Genomic DNA, 19,163 nt, shown 5'->3' with positions numbered 1-19,163 from the left:
CCAAGCTCCGAGCCGGTTTGACCGATCTCCGGTTGACCGAACCGGTTTGACCAAAGCCTTTTACTTCAAATCGAATGATATATATATATTTCCAACCGAATGCCCAATTTCCCTGAAATAGCAAAACTTTAAATATTATTTGCAGCCATTGAGATTTGATCCCTGGTCACATGTGTGACAGGCAGAGGTGTTTACCACTACGCTACAACAACTTCTTGTTATATTTAAACCAATTAATATACTTGATATGACTTAGCGGTTTAAACTATTTATTTGAACTTAATTTATCTATTCATTAAACCTTTCATAAGTTCTAACGATTATTTTCTATCAATTTCTCCTTTTTGATTATTTAGAATAAATATTCAAAATTGTAATGTGTGGCCGGTTTAAAATTAACTTACTTAATTTTTCTAACAATTTCTCCCTTTTTGATTATTTAGAATAAATATTCAAAACTTGTAATTGTTGGCCGGTTTTTAAAAAGCTTATATTTGTTTGACCGATTTTTGGAAAAACGGTTTGATTTAAGGAGAACTTTATTTTTCTAACAATTTTCTTCAAATTTTGTAATCTAACAATCCTAAAATATTTCTAAGGGAAGAAAACTTAGACTTGAGAAGTGGCTTTGTGAGGATGTTAGCCACTTCATTCTTGTTCCCTTCATGTGATGTGTTCGTCAGTAGCCGGCTTTCCGGATGCAATGATGTCTCTTCCAAGCTTCTGTCTTGATTTACCTGCATTCATAGACAATAAAAAATCTGGTCCCCATTTTTCTTTGGGTCCGTGGCTTATTAGTCCCTTGGGAATCCAGACTTTAATAAGTCGGATAACTTTCCCGGTTATGGTTCTAATTATTTTTCCAGTGCTTGGCTTGACATCTTTTTGTTGTCCTAAGAGTGCCTTATTTTGTGGTGACTTTTGATTAATTCTATGTGGTCGTTGATCGGTTTGTTTACCTGCTGGCCGGTTGGCTTTCCTTCTCTTAGGATGAAGCCATTTTTCCGAGTCAGTTGGACTTACATATTTTATTTCTTTTTCCGGTTTTAAACCACGTTCTTCCTCATTTTCGGTTGATTAACTCTTGACAAATCTTATGAAAGGATGATTGTCTTTTGTGAGTTTCATCCCGTTGGAATGCTTGTGAGTGGCGGATTTGTTATAACCAATACCAAATTTACATTTGGGATGTCTTTGGTAATTAGACATCTGTCTTACTGCTTCACTAGATCTCTTCCAAGAAGCCGTGACATATTTGATTCTCTCATTTTCTTCGGTTAACGATTGTACTGTCTCTTTGAGCTTCTCATTCTCTAAGGATAGTCCAACCGGTTCGTAAGTCTTGGTTCCGCTTGGCTCACCAGCGGTACCACTTGACTCTCCAGTTTCATATTTTGTCCGGGTTGGTATTAAAACAGACAATTTTTTGAACTCATCGACCATGTCGTTGAGTGCAATAACTAAGTCTTCTTTAGTAAATTCTTCAGAAGAAAAGTCGAATACTTCAGATTCTTTCTCAGCTATGAAGCATACATCAACTTTATTATTGCCGTCGTTGGATGATGAGTCGTCCGAATCGCTATCGTCCCATGTTCTCTTTCTTGCAGTAGCTATCAGAGCCGTCGCTCTTTCGGTTCTCCTTTATTTGGTCGCTGCCCTCACATAGTTGGGTCAACTTCTCCCAAATTTCTTTAGCAGAAGAGCACAACTTGATCTTACTAAACATATTTTTGTCCAGCGACTTGAATAGAATGTTTTTGGCAACATTATTCAGGTTATTCATCTTCTTATCTTCCGTCGTCCATTTGTATCTTGGCTTATCAATATTTATCGGGCCATCGGTAATAACATACCACATGTCGTCGTCTTGTGAGGCCAAATGCACTTCCATCCGTATCTTCCAATCAACATATTCTTTGATGCAGAACATGGGGGCTCGTTGATGAAAGACATGATGATATTTGGTTGCTTAAGTGTTAAGAACCTCGCTCTGATACCACTTGTTAGGATCGGGGACGCCCTTAGAGGACCGGGGTGTTTCCGGTTTCTAGAAGGGTGACCGCTTACACAACACAATACACAATTTGGTGATAGTCCGGTTAGAGACTAAAACCGCTCTCAACACTACACAGATTGTCACAGACTCTTAAACCGAGTTCAAGTGCGGAAATGTCCGTTTCAATCTGAAGCAACGAATACGATTCGGTTTGGAGAGTATTTAGGAGGAGTCGGTTAGAGAGGATGGATAGACCGGTTTGGTTAAGATTATGTTCCGGTTTCGGTTGAAGTGAGTGATAGTTCGGTTTTTAGAGTGAGTAAGGCGGAAATAAAAGAAATGACACGAGACAAGATTTTTTATGGATGTTCGGAGCAAACCCTCCTACGTCACCCCTTCTTCTCAGATTATGAGAAGGATCTCCACTAACTTGAATGTTACAACACTCACACAATGTCGAACGAGCCTTAATCGCTACTCGTCGGTTACACCACTCACTATGATGTAATACAATAACTCAATATAACAACAATGCTTTCAATAAATGAAACAACTATTTAGATTTCTTTCTCTCTCTTGCTTGTTTCAGAACTGTTGAATGTCAATTTGATGCTTGGCAAAATTTCTTCCTTGGCTTCTATTTATATTAAAAATATGACAACAGTCATCTTTTCTCTCTTCAGGAGATTGGCCGCTGGAAACCGGTAATGATCAAGAGGCTTGCACGCCTTCCCTCTTGGACAGATCAATTTGGACACATGGCAGACATGCACTTAGCCGGTTTGCATTTTGGACACATGGCAGACATGCACTTAGCTGGTTTGCATTTTGGACACATGGCAGACATGCACTTAGTCGACCGCCTGTTTCAGAGATTTGCTAGAGATCTTGGATAAGCCTGTCTGACAGCTACCTGCTACTTGGAGGTTGTTTCTGGATTTAGACAAGCATGACTGACAACTACCTGTTGCTTGTTTAATAACCGGAGCATATTTATGACTAGAGCGGCTCATTTAATAACCGGAGCATATTTATGACTGGAGCGGCTTATTTAATAACCGGAACATTTATGACTGGAGCGGTTCATTTAATAACCGGAACATATAATACTGGAGCGGCTCATTTAATAACCGGAGCATTTATTACCGGCCATGCTACATTAAGTATCGGTTGACCGAACTCCGAGCCGGTTGACCAAGCTCCGAACCGGTTTCAAGTAAAACGGATATATATATATTTCCAACTGAATGCTCAGTTTCCCTGAGATTTGATCCCTAGTCACATGTGTGACAGACAGAGGTGTTTACCACTACGCTACATCAACTTCTTGTTATATTTAAACCAATTAATATACTTGATATGACTTAGCGGTTTAATATATTTATTTGAACTTAATTTATCTATTCATTAAACCTTTCATAAGTTCTAACAATTATTTTCTAACAATTTCTCCCTTTTTAATTATTTAGAATAAATATTCAAAAATTGTAATGTGTGGCCGGTTTAAAATTAATCTACTTAATTTTTCTATCAGACTTGAAAAAAGGTAATGTTTCCTCTACATTCTTATTTATTCTTAAAAAATGTACTTTGTACCTCATTCTGAAACATGTTTTATGGTCTTATGCAGTGATATGTTATTTTTTACTGATAAACTCACTTTTCACTTGACGCGCGCGGACATGCTTTCAATGGCTGATCAACACTAGGTAGACAATATGATTGTTGATATTTGGTTGTATATATTGAACGACATTTGTAGCAGAAAATTAAAACATACACACAATAAGATTTTCTTCACAACTGTGATCACCGTAAGTTATACTAACACTATTGTTTATCAATTATGTTTTTAGTGTTATAATAGAGACTATGCTGTAAACAAGCTTTTTCTGCAAATGGGATTAATTCGAAAGAGGAATTCGATTTGAGATTCTGTCATGAATCTCGGTATTTCAACGTTTCGAAACTAGACCTCTTAAATGTGGTCCTTGTAAGTAAATCTCTCGTTTTTATATCATATAATAGCATGTACACCTCTATGCAATCTTATTTGCTTTAATTATATTTGCAAATGTTTTTCCTAATCATTGATGACTCCCATTTTTACTTGATTTGCTATAACATCATAGAAAATGAAATTCAAGTAATTGACAATAGGAAGGTGATACAATCGCCCTCCGAGAGAAGATATAAGAATGTCCTAATTTTAGTAATACACTAAAATTTTCTTTTCAACATGTTCAATCACAATTAATTTTTGGTCTTATTTACCTTACATCATTTTGTTCATTATGTACCAGGGTGGCTACATTAAACAATATATGAACGACGTAGACCCCGTTCTTGGTATAAAGTATGGCAATTTGGGAATGAAATGTTTGAAATTGTCATGGTAGGATGCCAAGAATTTCAATGATTGTGGGGTTTATTGCATGAGACACATGGAGTCATATGAAGGTAAAATTAAGGGTTGGAGAAGTATCTTCGGCGTTAAAAAATCAGTGCGCACAAAAATAAAGACCTTGAGGATGATATTTAGATGGCGTATCATTGGGTCGGATCTAAACAAAATAAGGACAAAGTTCTACGAGGACTGCAATAAATGGCTCAATGGATGAATTTGAAAATGTATAAGATTGTGAAATTAAAATTTTCAAATAATTTTACTTGACATTTTTACATGACTGAAAATGAAGAATGTTTCGCTCGATACAGAAGTGAAGCATGCTTCACTGAAAACTGTGTTTCCATAATTTTTACATTGCTCCTGGATGAAGAATGTTTCACTCGATACATAAGCGAAGCATGATTCACTAAAAACTGTCTTTCCATAATTTTTACATTGCTCCTGGACGAAGAATGTTTCGCTCGATATAGAAACGAAGCATGCTTCACTGAAAACTATCTTTCCATGATTTTTACATTGCTCCTGAGTGAAAAATGTTTTGCTTGATACAGAAGCGAAGCATGCTTCACTGAAAACTGTCTTTCCATAATTTTTACATTGCTCCGGGACGAAGAATGTTTCGCTCGATACAGAAGCGAAGCATGCTTCACTGAAAACTGTCTTTTCATAATTTTTACATCGCTCCGGGACAAAGAATGTTTTGTTCGATACAGAATCGAAGCATGCTTCATTGAAAACTGTATTTCCATGATTTTTTCATTGCTCCTGGACGAAGGATGTTTCACTCCATACATTATCTCTACTTTCCATTAACAGTGTTTATGGTTTTACATAGGAAAACGTAGACGTAAAAAATAATGCTTCATTTCTAGTTGATATGAACTAATCAATAGGTTTTCATTAATTTGGTCATTTTTTACATAAACCTCCCATGCATACATTCTACCTTGTTCATGGTTTGAAATTAAATTTACATACAAATACATTTCAGCTTTCACATGAAACTGGAATTCGATAGTTGAGATGATAAAGAACAGTGAACGGAGTATCGGAGTCCATGCTAAATTTTCGTCCCATTGTTGAGGAGTTGAGAATTGAGTAGTTGTTATTGTTGGCATTTCATTTAATGGCTGGAATGGTATAACAATTTAAATGTTGTTAATAAATGAAGAGTAATAACTCAATTATTCTTAAAGTAGTTAAGCCAGGTAATTCATACCGGATTTATTGGTGATTCGCTTGTTTTTTTTGTTGATTTTCTTTTTCTTGAATTCTTCTCTAGTCCACATTTCCTTCTCTTACCATACATTGTTGTCTTCTTAGTTTTGATTCATTTCGCTCGAACATGAGCACCCTCGGCAAAACCTGATAAAACTGGTGGAGTTTGCGTATTTATATACTCTCGCAATTTTTTATCCACAAACTGACACTGGCTAAGCATAATTTCTTTCACATGCCTATAAGTGTCATCTTTTTCTGTTGCCTTTATAATAAATGCACGGACAAGCGACACAAATCTCTATATTTTATGTTTTGAAGCTCACTCGGATTAACATTACTATTGTCCACTAGTGGATCAGTTCCAAAATATCCATCTTTTGCTGTTCTTGTCCACTTCTTTAATATCAACGTAGGAGGAAACTTCAACACGTCAATCATCGTGAAAATATTTAGAATGTGAGCACACAAAATCCTACCAAATTCAAATTTACAGCAGCTACACTCGATATTATCATCATTCTTATGAACTGTAACTATTGAGAGTATCTCATAGTGTGAGGGTTACTTTATATTTTTTTTTTGTCGACATCCTCTAACATTTCTACACCACAATCATGCGACATAAACCATTGTTATTCAAAGCACTTAAATATCTCTAGAGTGTAAACATTGCATGCATCCTTTAAGATCAAAACTGAATAATTCAGACTTGGTTTGCTGATAATTGATTTGAAATTATCCTTCAACACATCATATCTTCTTTCTTCAATTAGTCTTTCAAAGTGTTTGAAAAATTCTAAGAACTTGTGTTTGTAGGAGCAATACCTTTTCAACACACTGTTCATACTCCCACTTCTCTGTGTTGTCGTCATATCAGTACAAAACATATGTCGTCCATACACTAATGCCCACTTTCTCCTAATGCAAAACATACGTTTCAACAAGTCGTTGTTTTCAAGCCCTTAGTTTGTCAACCTTTAAATTCAAGCTTCAAGAAACTCTATCTCTTCATCAAAATCATATATACATGAATAAAAGTCCTTTGAAAATTCTATGAAATTATGAAACACATAGCTTATATGTATGGCTGCATTTTGAAATATGTGTCAAATATAGAGACAATGATTTTTTTCGGTCCATGTAGACGTTAAGGCCTTAGCCATGACCGTGTCTTGATCTGTCAGAATGGTTTCAGGTTTTTTTCCACGCATAGTTGTGGTGAAAGTCTCAAACAACCATTCAAAAGTCATAGCAGTTTCATCATATAATAGAGCTGCACCAAAAATAATAGATTGTTTGTGATGATTCACACCTACAAAAAGCGCAACTGGACGACATTCCTTATTCTTCTTGTAGGTCGTGTCGAAACTAACAACGTCTCCGAAGTATGAATAATCAGATCGCATGTTGAAATCACACCAAAAAATATTTGTTATTAAATCGTCCGCATGAAGTTGAAGAGCATTATAAAAACCTAGATCATTCGATTGCTTTTTCTACAAATACCTAATACACCCCTATATCCCCAAAATTACAGTCTCTATTCTTTTCGTTCGCAAGTAATTTTTGTAATCATCAGGAAGAAAACCAAGATTTTCCCTATCACCGATTTGTTTGGCCATTAGAGCATGAGATGCCTTTGGAGGTATTCCCACATGAGTGACAATCTCAATATGTAAGTCTGCAACTGTAGAAATATTCCTATGGCATCTATACATGTGAGTTTTCTTTGGACTTGCAAAAGGATAACAATGCTCACTAATAAAAGTATACTTTTACATTTTCAGATTTCATAAATAAGAGGTTTCAATAAAGTGGTTAAGATAAGAAGGGGAACACAAGTTCAGACATATTATTATCAAGAAGTGAAAATTTAATAATCTCATACTTGAAAACAAAATATGGAATACAATGAAAAACATGAGTTATTGAAGTTTGTGATATGATATGCATTAATAGTAAGTTATATGTTTACGATGGTTTATATAGAGGTATCATAAGTTAGTTAGATTAAGTTATACATGAATTTGATATGTTATCAACATCAAACACAAATATAGCGAAATCTTTCTAACTCATAAATAGACTATATAAGCCATCACAAACATATACCTTATTATTGATACTTTCATCATATTCTAAACCTCGAAACACTTGAATTTCTTTGTCGTATTAGTCTCAAGTGTGAAATTCTAATATATTAATGCTTGATAAAAATATTATCTATAAATGTCGATCTTTTTTCTCTTTAACTACTGCAATTAATAAAGTCTCTTAAACATAAGATAGTAATGTCAATGAACGGAGATAAATTAATTGACAATAACAATATGGCAAGATGATAACTTGTCGAATATGTCGGCACGAGGTAAGAAGACCATCCAACATAATTTATACTCTTTTTATCAATCTCTATAAGTCTACATATGATATTTAAGCAATAGAATTGAAATTATTTACCTGTGAATATGATGAAGATTCAAAAATATTTGAGAGTGAGGAATAATGTTAAAATGACTCTCTATTTATATAGTTCTATATAGTATTATGATTTACATAGAAATGATGTATTTATAGAAAATAATAATTTTAATTATGCATATATGGTATAATTATGCATATAAGGTATAATAATATTATCGTAATAATATTATCACAATATCTTATTTTATTGAGATAATATTGTTAAAATATTATTATATAGTTTAAGAAATAAATCAAAACTATATGATTGTAATAATTTAAATTTAGATTCTATAAATAACTTTAATTATTGTAAGAGAAAATATATTGAAAAAATAATTAATTAATGGACAAATAAAGATTTATTTAGATATTTATATTTCAATATTTTATTAATTTTCATCATTATTTTTAGGAGTGTGGATATATATATAATTTTTTTTTACATTTTTAATTTACAAAAGTGTAATTCAAATTATCGTTATAGTTATAGTTATAGTTATAGTTATAGTTATAGATTAAGTATAAAAAAATTAAGCCATTCAACACAATAAATTAACATAAATAGAAAAACAAAGTGAAATAATAATTATTTGTGGGTGTCACATGTAAATTATGAAAATTTAATTAGTCATGTTTATAGTATCAATTATAATCTTTAAAAGTCTTGAAACCAAATTAGAGAAAAACATTTCTTTTAAAATATCTTAAATTTTGAAATAAATATAATTTATATCATGTAAATGAATATTATAACATGTCCTATCAAATAAAATATATAATATAAGATTGTCAACATACATCTCTTCTAATTTTCTAAATTATAATATTTGTTTCTTAAAATCTGTGTAAATGTACATTAACTAAATCTTAGTTAGATTTTAAATTATTAAATTATTTAAGATACATAATTTACATTTACATAATATATTATTTTGGAAATGAATTATTCATAATATATTATTATTTATGTCAACTCCTATCTAAATGACAAATGTGAATCTATATAGTTATACTAAATGTACAACCATTTAATTCAAATAAAATTTAAATTGAGACATTAAGAATTTTACAATTAACTTTTATTTTAAAATTTATTTGATGCAATTAAAATGTCAAATTAAGTGATAGAAATTTGTGTCTTAAGAATTGAAGGTTACATGTAAAATTTCTACTCAAAACAATTTAAATTGAATTGAAATAGTGAGTATAGATAAAAAAAAATTAAAGATGATATTTTATTATTATTTAAAACTTCTTAAATTGAATTAAAGTGCAATAATGTTGTTAATAAATTGTCATCATTTCTTTAACAAAATAAAAATATTTAAGTTACTCTTATGTTATATTAATATATTTTATTTAAATTAATAAATTAATAATGGATTGTGAGTCTAGCATAAAAAAGAAAGAAAGTGTATTGGTATGTTTGAGCATTTATTATCATTAAAAATGTTAATTATTCTAAATTAAGAAAATATGTCAATTATTAGTTTTATTAATAATAATAATAATACTTAACTACATCTAACGAGTTTTTGCACTAAACACACAAGTAATTATGTGAGTGTACACCGATTGTGTTATTGGTTTGTAGGTTGACCCGTTATTAAAATTTGGAACTATTCTAAAAAAAAATGATAAGATTAAAGTAACATATATAAGACTTCAACTTGCAACATATACCTCATATGTGTAGGACTCTAACAAATTAAGATATATAATTTTTATATTTTAAAATCAACCAAAATAATTTTATTGGCTTAGAAAAAAGAAAATATGTAAGGAGTAATAATAGAGAGATATTTTTTTTTAATAAATCAGATTGATTGCGGCGTGTCTTTCCCTTTTCTTTGTCTTCTTTTCACATCATTTCCATTAAATTCTAAAGTAGTTACCATAAGAAGAAGAAATGAACAGACAATAAAATTGTTATCAAGGAGTGAAAATATTATAATTTTGAACTTAAAAAAAATGGAACAATATAAGAAAATTCAAATAATTTAAATTTAGGATATGATATGTATTATTAACATGTAGTTAAATTAAGATATGTTTAAAATATCACACACTTATTAAAATCTAACTAACTTATATTTATATTATATACAAATTGTCATAAACATATAACTTACTAGTGACGCTTTCAAATAAATCCGGATCTTCTGCTACCGATGATTGTCGTGTTACTCTGTTGCGGACCAATCAAAATGCAGAAGCATTATTATATTAATAAATAAAACTGGGTTAAAGAGAAGGGAGGGAGTATCAAGAACCCGAGTTTCATTCCAGATTCACCCTAAACGACGTTAATGGAATGTCTAGATAACTTACGGAGCGAAGCTCCCTTCCAAGCTTCCAAGTCAAAAGGAATGAAGATATATTGTTACGAGCGAAGCTCACTTCTATCCAGGCTCCATATAATGTGGAATGGAGAGAAACGGAAAGGAGCGAACATACTTCGCTTAGGCGCCCCGTTCAACGGAATGAAGAGATGCTTTTAGATCGAAGCATATTTCACATCAAAGGTTTTTAATACCCTGACGTTCATGTAAAACCCCCAACACACTCATGAAAAGACCGTTTATCTATCATGTAAATATACTTACTCATGTATGTAAATACAAAAATTAATAAATTTATGAAGAGACGCTTTTCAGTGAAGCATACTTCGCTTAATTTACTTATTTTTATATTTTAAATTTTTTATTTACGAGGAGACGTTTTGCAGCGAAGCATACTTTGCTTCCATTATTTTAATAACCTGACGTACCCTGACGTTCATGTAAAAACCCCCAACACACCCATGAAAATATCGTTTACCTATCATATAAAAACACTTATTCATGTATGTAAATACAAAAATTAACAAAAATAAAAAAATTTAAATTAAAAATTGATAAATTTATGAAGAGATGTTTTTCAGTGAAGCATACTTCGCTTCAATTACTTATTTTTATATAAAAAAATTTAAAACTTTTATTTACGAAGAGACGCTTTACAGAGAAGTTGCTTCGCTTCAATTAGTTTATATGTCTAGAGAATCTAGCGAAAAATACTTCGCTCATGCACCATGTAATAAGGAATGAATATACTGGTTTCGAGCGAACCGTCCTTCGCCTAGGCGGCATGTAAAACGTATTAAATAGAATATTTTCAAGCGAAGGCTCCTTTTCCCAGGTTCCATATAAAAAGGAATGATTAGACGCTTTTCGATAGAAGACTCCTTTTCCTATGTGCCATGTAAAAATGAATGATTGTGAAGCTAGCTTCGTTTATGAATTTAAAAACTCAACCTTGTGAAGCAAGCTTCATTAATGTTTTAATTTCTGTGAAGTTAAAATCACTTTATGAAGGATTAAAATATATTTTTCCTGCTACAAATCCCACCCTTCATTTTCTATTCAATACGTTTTACATGGTACCTGGGCGAAGAAGTATGCTTCGTTGCAAAGCGTCTCCTCGTAAATAAAATTTTGAAATTTTTTAAATAGAAAAATAAGTAATTGAAGCGAAGAATGCTTCATTGAAAAGCGTCTATTCATAAATTTTTTAATCTTTAATTTAAAAATATTTTATTTTTGTTAATTTTTGTATTTACATAAATGAGTAAATGTTTTTACATGATAGGTAAACGGTCTTTTCATGGGTATTTTGGGGGGTTTTACATGAACGTCAGGGTATTAAAAATCTTTGAAGTGAAGTATTCATCGATCTAAAAGCATCTCTTCATTCCGTTGAACTCATATAAATAAGAACTCGACTTCGAGTTATACCTAAGAGTGCTTGAATGATTTGGGTTATTTGTTTGATTAAAATTTAGTTAATTTCATCTCACATTTTATTATATAAATAAGAACTTGTGTCTTGCCTAAAATAATTCATGGGTTAAATTCCAAATAAGAACGTCATTGATTGAACGTGTGAGTCATTTGTGTAATTAAAAATTGATTCATTTTATCATACACTATTTTATACCTTCATAATATTGAGGTTAATTTATTTTGGGGACGTTGAAGAAGGGAAGTTCAAAAAATGAACAAAATATGAGGTATATGTGTTAAATTTAATACGATTAAATATTGTAGAGAAACCACAATTATGTGAAAAAACGCCCCATATAGATAAAGGAAATAAATTCATATATATATATATATTATATCATGAATATCACTACTTCAAAAATGTTCTATAACTTAAAAAAATAAAAAAAATTTGATTGTGCTAAAAACAATTGATATGAAAAAAAGCATATGATTGGTTATAATGAGCTTTTCTAATAGCTGTGTTAACTCAATTAAGTTTTCACCTAAAAATTGTTGACACCTTATTTTCAGGTGTTACGATTACGATTGTATCATACAATGTTTGTATTCAATGACATATCATCTCTATATTTTATCGTATAAGAAGACTCCAACAAGAAGATCCACTTTCACCATATCTTTTTAAACTTTTGACAAATTGTCTTTTTGATATTTTTTAGGACGCGGAGTAAAAAAAAACTTGTTTGAGGAAGTTAAATTTATTCATAGTTACCCATTAGTTGGTTTAAACATGTTTGTAGATAATTTTATCATTTTTTCAAGAACTTCTCAAAATAATATTATGTGTATTTCTGACATGCTTTATAAATTATCATTTACATCATCCGATAAAAAAATTAAAATACATAAATCTTTCATGTTCTTCTCAAGTAATACTCCTATCATTACTCACAACTCTCTTAGTGACATTCTTTTTATTAGAATTTCGCATTGTAGTTTGTGGTTTGCTTAATCTTAGGGTAACATAAAAATATGATCCAAAATGTAAGTTGTAAGAAATTTAAAAAATGACCAACTTTAACTAGTAGTGACATTGGGGTGTTGTGGTACATAGTTGTCTTAAAAACTCTTTTCTACACGTAATCAAATGTCAAACTCTCAAAGAATCTCTAAATGTGACGTGCGTACGCCTAATTTATTTTCCTTATTTTAAAAAATTAGGTGTCGACTATGCGATGAGGTTAATTAAAACCGAAAAACACTAAAGAAGGTTTATGATATATTTCCCATTAAATATTCTAGTCTCTCACGTATTCAACATGATAATTAAGTTATGAAGTTGTATGAAAAACCTTAGTTTTCACAATTGTAATTTTTTTATCACCATAAAATTAATTTCCCTCACATTCTTTTCAAAATGTGCACAAAAGAGATCTAGAATTTTACGAATCAAACTTTTTTCGCAAAATTTTCAAGATCATTGTCAATTATATTAAAAATGATAAAAATCCAAAAGAACACAAAAGATTTAAATCTCAAATACATTGAACAAGGCTGCCAACTTTTGAAAATATGTAGATAGCTACTTATCTCTAGACCGTTTTATTTGAAAATGAATTTATAAAAATGTGGTGCACTATTATTTGTGGGTACTATAAAAATCAAATTATGAGACTTTGATCATATTTAGTTATGTGTATTTATTTTTTATTCAATTTCTGCAATATTTTATACGAATTTCTAGAAATTTTTCTTAAAACATTAATTTGAATATCTCGTACACTCACACAAAATATAGATATAACATTAAATAGATTAAAATGTTAAAATAATTAAAAAAAAAACTTAATTCAATGATTTTTTTATTAATTCCACAAAAAAAACATGTAAACTCTTTTTCTAATATTATGAGAATAAAGTGAGTGATATCTAATATAATCGATGATATTTTTGAAGGCTTGAATTAAGTTAGACACTTTTTTCAATTAATAATTACAAAACAAATGATTATTTGATAGTTTATGTTGGAATTTTTAGGGTCACTAGTATAATAAATAATTGTGCAAATGTCATATTTAAAATAATCCAAAATAATGTGATCTAATGTGATTAAGTTTATGCCCTATGGGTGTATTTGTCATTAATATAAATTGAGGATACCTAAGTGGCATTTCTAATTTTATGAAGGGGCTGAATTAGAAATTACCTAACTATAATAACTAACTTAATGTTAGTTATATGTAACGGTAATGGTCCCCATTTTGAAGTACGGACAATTCTCTTTTTTCGTCCCCATCAACATAGAGAGAAATCCATTGACGTACTCATCAAATGGAAGAACCATTCCATATATCTATATAAGGATAGTTTAAGGAAAGAGAAGATTAAAGAATCATTTCATCCATGCAAAGTCTAGAAGATTAATGATTCATCAATTTAAGGTACGCTTCCGCCATTCAAATTTTAATTTCTTACACATTAAATTAGGATCTATGATAATTTTAACAGTTTATGCCTCATGTGACTCCTCATCCTGGATTAGTTTAATACAAACTTCATCTATAAAATATGTGATTGTGGAGTGAAATCTGTAAATTATGAAAGTTCCTTCTCCTTTCATCTCAAACCAAATGTGTTACTCTTCATTCAACGTGTCTTCACTCCTTGATACACTCACTCATACTTAGGAGGTTTGCAACAAATATGTTCGGTATTTTTTTATATGCAAAAGCTTGGATGACCAATCGCAGTGATCTTAAATCATCGTAGAGAACACAAAGTTAAAAATTGAATTGATATGATCAAGGAATTCCCTAACTATTATAATACAAACTGATAAAAAATTTCAATATAACATAAAATATATTAAGTTAAATGAAAACATAACAATTTTTTTAGAGATCTACCCATTGGAGGAACCATCAACAAATATAAAAATCTCTAAATCTGGATAATTTACACCAATGAATAGGATATTGGGATGAGAAATTACCTCACTAGAAATTTGTAATTTTATCGAATAACATTCTTTAAGAATGTTTGTGAATTTAAATAACCCTTTTTACACAAACCTTTGTTATAGGAAACATTAACTTTCAAATTTTGTGTCATGTTCAACCAACCAATGTAGCAACCTAGTTTTAGAGATCTAGCCCATTGGAGGAAACCATGAACAAATAATAAATAAGTAAGTTGTAGACCTCCATAAGAAAAATAACAACCCTTTATTTAGTTCTTAGGCAACAAAAAAGACTATTAAAAATCCATTATACTTAAACCTTTTCTCATTATTAATGGTAATAAGTTCATTTAAAAGAGGAGTTATGTTTTATTGGAATGATGATAAATATGTTGAAGATCATTGTCAATTAGATTAAAAATGATGACAATCCAAAAGAAAACAATAAATTTAAATGGCAAATACAATGGAACAAGGCTACCAACTTTTGCAAATATGTAGATAGCTACTTATCTCTAGAATGGTTTATTTGAAAATGAATTTATTGTAGATATTCTTATTAATCTGTGATACTTTTTGAAAAGTAGTTATTTTCAAAGATTTCCATGAGATGTTTATTTATATTAATGATTCTATCGATAATAGACTACTCAAAGATAATATATATAACATGTATTTTAATGTAGTATTTTTGTGAACATGTTTTTAACCATTTGCCAAATTTATCAAATCATCAATTGCATACAAAATATGATATATTTTGAGAGTTATTGAACCCTTGACATGTACATTAAAATCAGATAACTGAACTAACAACATATTTGAACACTTAACATAAATCTATAATCATGATTTTTTTTTTGTTGATCACAAATATTTGTGATTTTGTTTTAGGTTGATTGAGTATATTTTGCAATATTTATTATTAACATTCATGTCATATACACTAAATAATTTTCCTAATGAGTTTAACATTTTATTGTGATATTTGAAATTTAATAGATCATTGAAGTGTGATTTATCATTTAAAAAAATTACACAATTGTCAAATATCTTTAATTTCAATATAATTTTACATTTTCAGGTTTCATAAATAAGAGGTTTCAATAAAGTGGTTAAGATAAGAAGAGGAACACAAGTTCAAACATATTATATCAAGAAGTGAAAATGTAATAATCTCATACTTGAAAAAAATATGGAATACAATGAAAAACATGAGTTATTAAAGTTTGTGATATGATATGCATTAATAGTAAGTTATATGTCTACGATGGTTTATATAGAGGTATCATAAGTTAGTTAGATTAAGGTATACATGAATTTGATATGTTATCAACATCAAACACAAATATAGCGAAATCTTACTAACTCATAAATAGACTATATAAGCCATCACAAACATATACCTTATTATTGATACTTTCATCATATTCTAAACCTTGAAACACTTGAATTTCTTTGTCGTATTAGTCTCAAGTATGAAATTCTAATATATTAATGCTTGATAAAAACATTATCTATAAATGTCGATCTTTTTTCTCTTTAACTACGGCAATTAATAAAGTCTCTTAAACATAAGATAGTAATGTCAATGAACGAAGACAAATTAATTGACAATAACAATATGGCAAGATAATAACTTGTCGAATATGTCGGCATGAGGTAAGAAGACCATCCAATATAATATATACTCTTTCTATCAATCTCTATACATCTACATATGTCATTTAAGCAATAAAATTGAAATTATTTACCTGTGAATATGATGAAGATTCGAAAACATTTGAGAGTGAGGAATAATGTTAAAAATGACTCTCTATTTATATAGTTCTATATAGTATTATGATTTACATAGAAATGTTGTATTTATAGAAAATAATAATTTTAATTATGCATATAAGGTATAATAATATTATCGTAATAATATTATCACAATATCTTATTTTATTGTGATAATATTATTAAAATATTATTATATAGTTTAAGAAATAAATCAAAACTATTTGATTGTTATAATTTAAATTTAGATTCTATAAATAACTTTAATGATTGTAAGAGAAAATATATTGATTAAATAATTAATTAATAGACAAATAAAGGTTTATTTAGATATTTATATTTCAATGTTTTATTCATTTTCATCATTATTTTTAGGAGTGTAGAGATATTTTTTTTACATTTTTAATTTACAAAAGTGTAATTAAAATTATCGTTATAGTTATAGTTATAGATTAAGTATAAAAAAATTAAGTCTTTCAACACAATAAATTAACATAAATAGAAAAAAAAAGTGAAATAATAATTATTTGTGGGTGTCACATGCAAATTATGAAAATTTAATTAGTCATGTTTATAGTATCAATTATAATCTTTAAAAGTCTTGAAACCAAATTAGAGAAAAACATTTCTTTTAAAATATCTTAAATTTTGAAATAAATATAATTTATACCATGTAAATGAATATTATAACATGTCCTATCAAATAAAATATATAATATAAGATTGTCAACCTACATCTCTTCTAATTTTCTAAATTATAATATTTGTTTTTTAAAATCTGTTTAAATGTACATTAACTAAATCTTAGTTAGATTTTAAATTATTAAATTATTTAAGATACATAAATTACATTTACATAACTTATTATTTTAGAAATGAAATATTCATAATATATGATTAGTTATAGGTTAATAATAGTACTATATCTTCACTTATTAATTGATTTGGGCATAAAATCCAGTCTTTGCCAAAAGTGTTTTGGAATATTGCGTTGTTGGTTGTCTGCACATAAAAAAATGTCTTTGTTAATAAATACTAGGGTTTCTTGGAAATAATATACACAACCCTAACCTTATGTATGATTTCCTAAATACAAAGGATTTTCATTGAACGTGACATTTTCGGAGTAGGGTTTCCGAAATATGAACGAGATAACGAACTCATTATGGGTACATAATCCTAGGGTTTAGTGGTTTCATAATCCTAAATATGAAAAGTTTATTATTTTGGTGTACGTACCATTGTTGAGACATCAAGACATCAAGATCTTCTGGTCTGGTAGACGGCGAGAGCCGGATGCGAATCGCCGTGAAAGGAGGTAAAATCTTCAAGAGAGAGAGATGAATTGGGCGCAAGTGTTTATAAAATAATTATATTATGGTTTAGATATATTAATGTTGTTAATACAAGCGAAGTATGCTTCACTGAAAAGTGTCTCTTCATAATTTTTTAATTTTTTTTACTACTTTTTATATAATTTATTTCACATACATGAATGAATAAATGTTTTTACATGACAGTTAAAAGTTATTTACATGGGTGTGTTGGTGGTTTTACATGAATGTATAGGCAAATAACAAATTGAAACGAAGTACACTTTTTTCGAAAAGTGTTTATTCATTCCTTTTTACATGGCACCTGGGAGAAGGAGTCTTCTCTCGAAAATCGTCTATTCATTCCTTTTTACATGGCACCTGGGCGAAGGGGTCTTCTCTCGAAAAGCGTCTATTCATTCCTTTTTACATGGCACCTGGGAGAAGGTGTCTTCTCTCGAAAATAGTTTATTCATTCCTTTTTACATGGCACCTAGGCGAAGAAGTCTTCGCTCGAAAATATTCTATTCAAAACATTTTACATGGCACCTGGGCAAAGAAGTATGCTTCGCTGCAAAGCGTCTCCTCATAAATAAAATTTTTAAATTTTTTAAATAGAAAAATAAGTTATTGAAGCGAAGAATGCTTCATTAAAAAGCGTCTATTCATAAATTTTTAAATTTTTAATTTAAAAATATTTTATTTTTGTTATTTTTGTATTTAAATAAATGAGTAAATTTTTTTACATGATAGGTAAACGGTCTTTTCATGGGTGTCTTGGGGGTTTTCCATGAACGTCAGGGTATTAAAAACCTTTGAAATGAAGTATCCGTCGATTTAAAAGCATCTCTTCATTTCGTTGAACTCATATAAATAAGAACTCGAGTTCGAGTTATACCTAAGAGTATTTGAATGATTTGGGTTATTTGTTTGATTAAAATTTAGTTAATTTAAATCTCACATTTTATCATATAAATAAGAACTTGTGTCTTGCCTAAAATAAATCATGGGTTAAATTCCAAATAAGAACGTCATTGAACGTGTGAGTCATTTGTGTAATTAAAAATTGATTTATTTAATCATACACTATTTTATACCTTCAGAATCTTGAGGTTCATTTTTTTTTGGGACGTTGAAGAAGGGAAATCCAAAAAATGGACAAAATATGAGATATATGTGTTAAATTTGATAGGAATAAATATTGTAGAGAAACCACAATTATGTGAAAAAACGCCCCATATAGAAAAAGGATATA

The sequence above is a fragment of the Impatiens glandulifera genome, chromosome 9, assembly GCF_907164915.1.
Source record: "Impatiens glandulifera chromosome 9, dImpGla2.1, whole genome shotgun sequence".
Lineage (NCBI taxonomy): Eukaryota > Viridiplantae > Streptophyta > Magnoliopsida > Ericales > Balsaminaceae > Impatiens > Impatiens glandulifera.
This window is presented reverse-complemented; position numbering follows the sequence as displayed.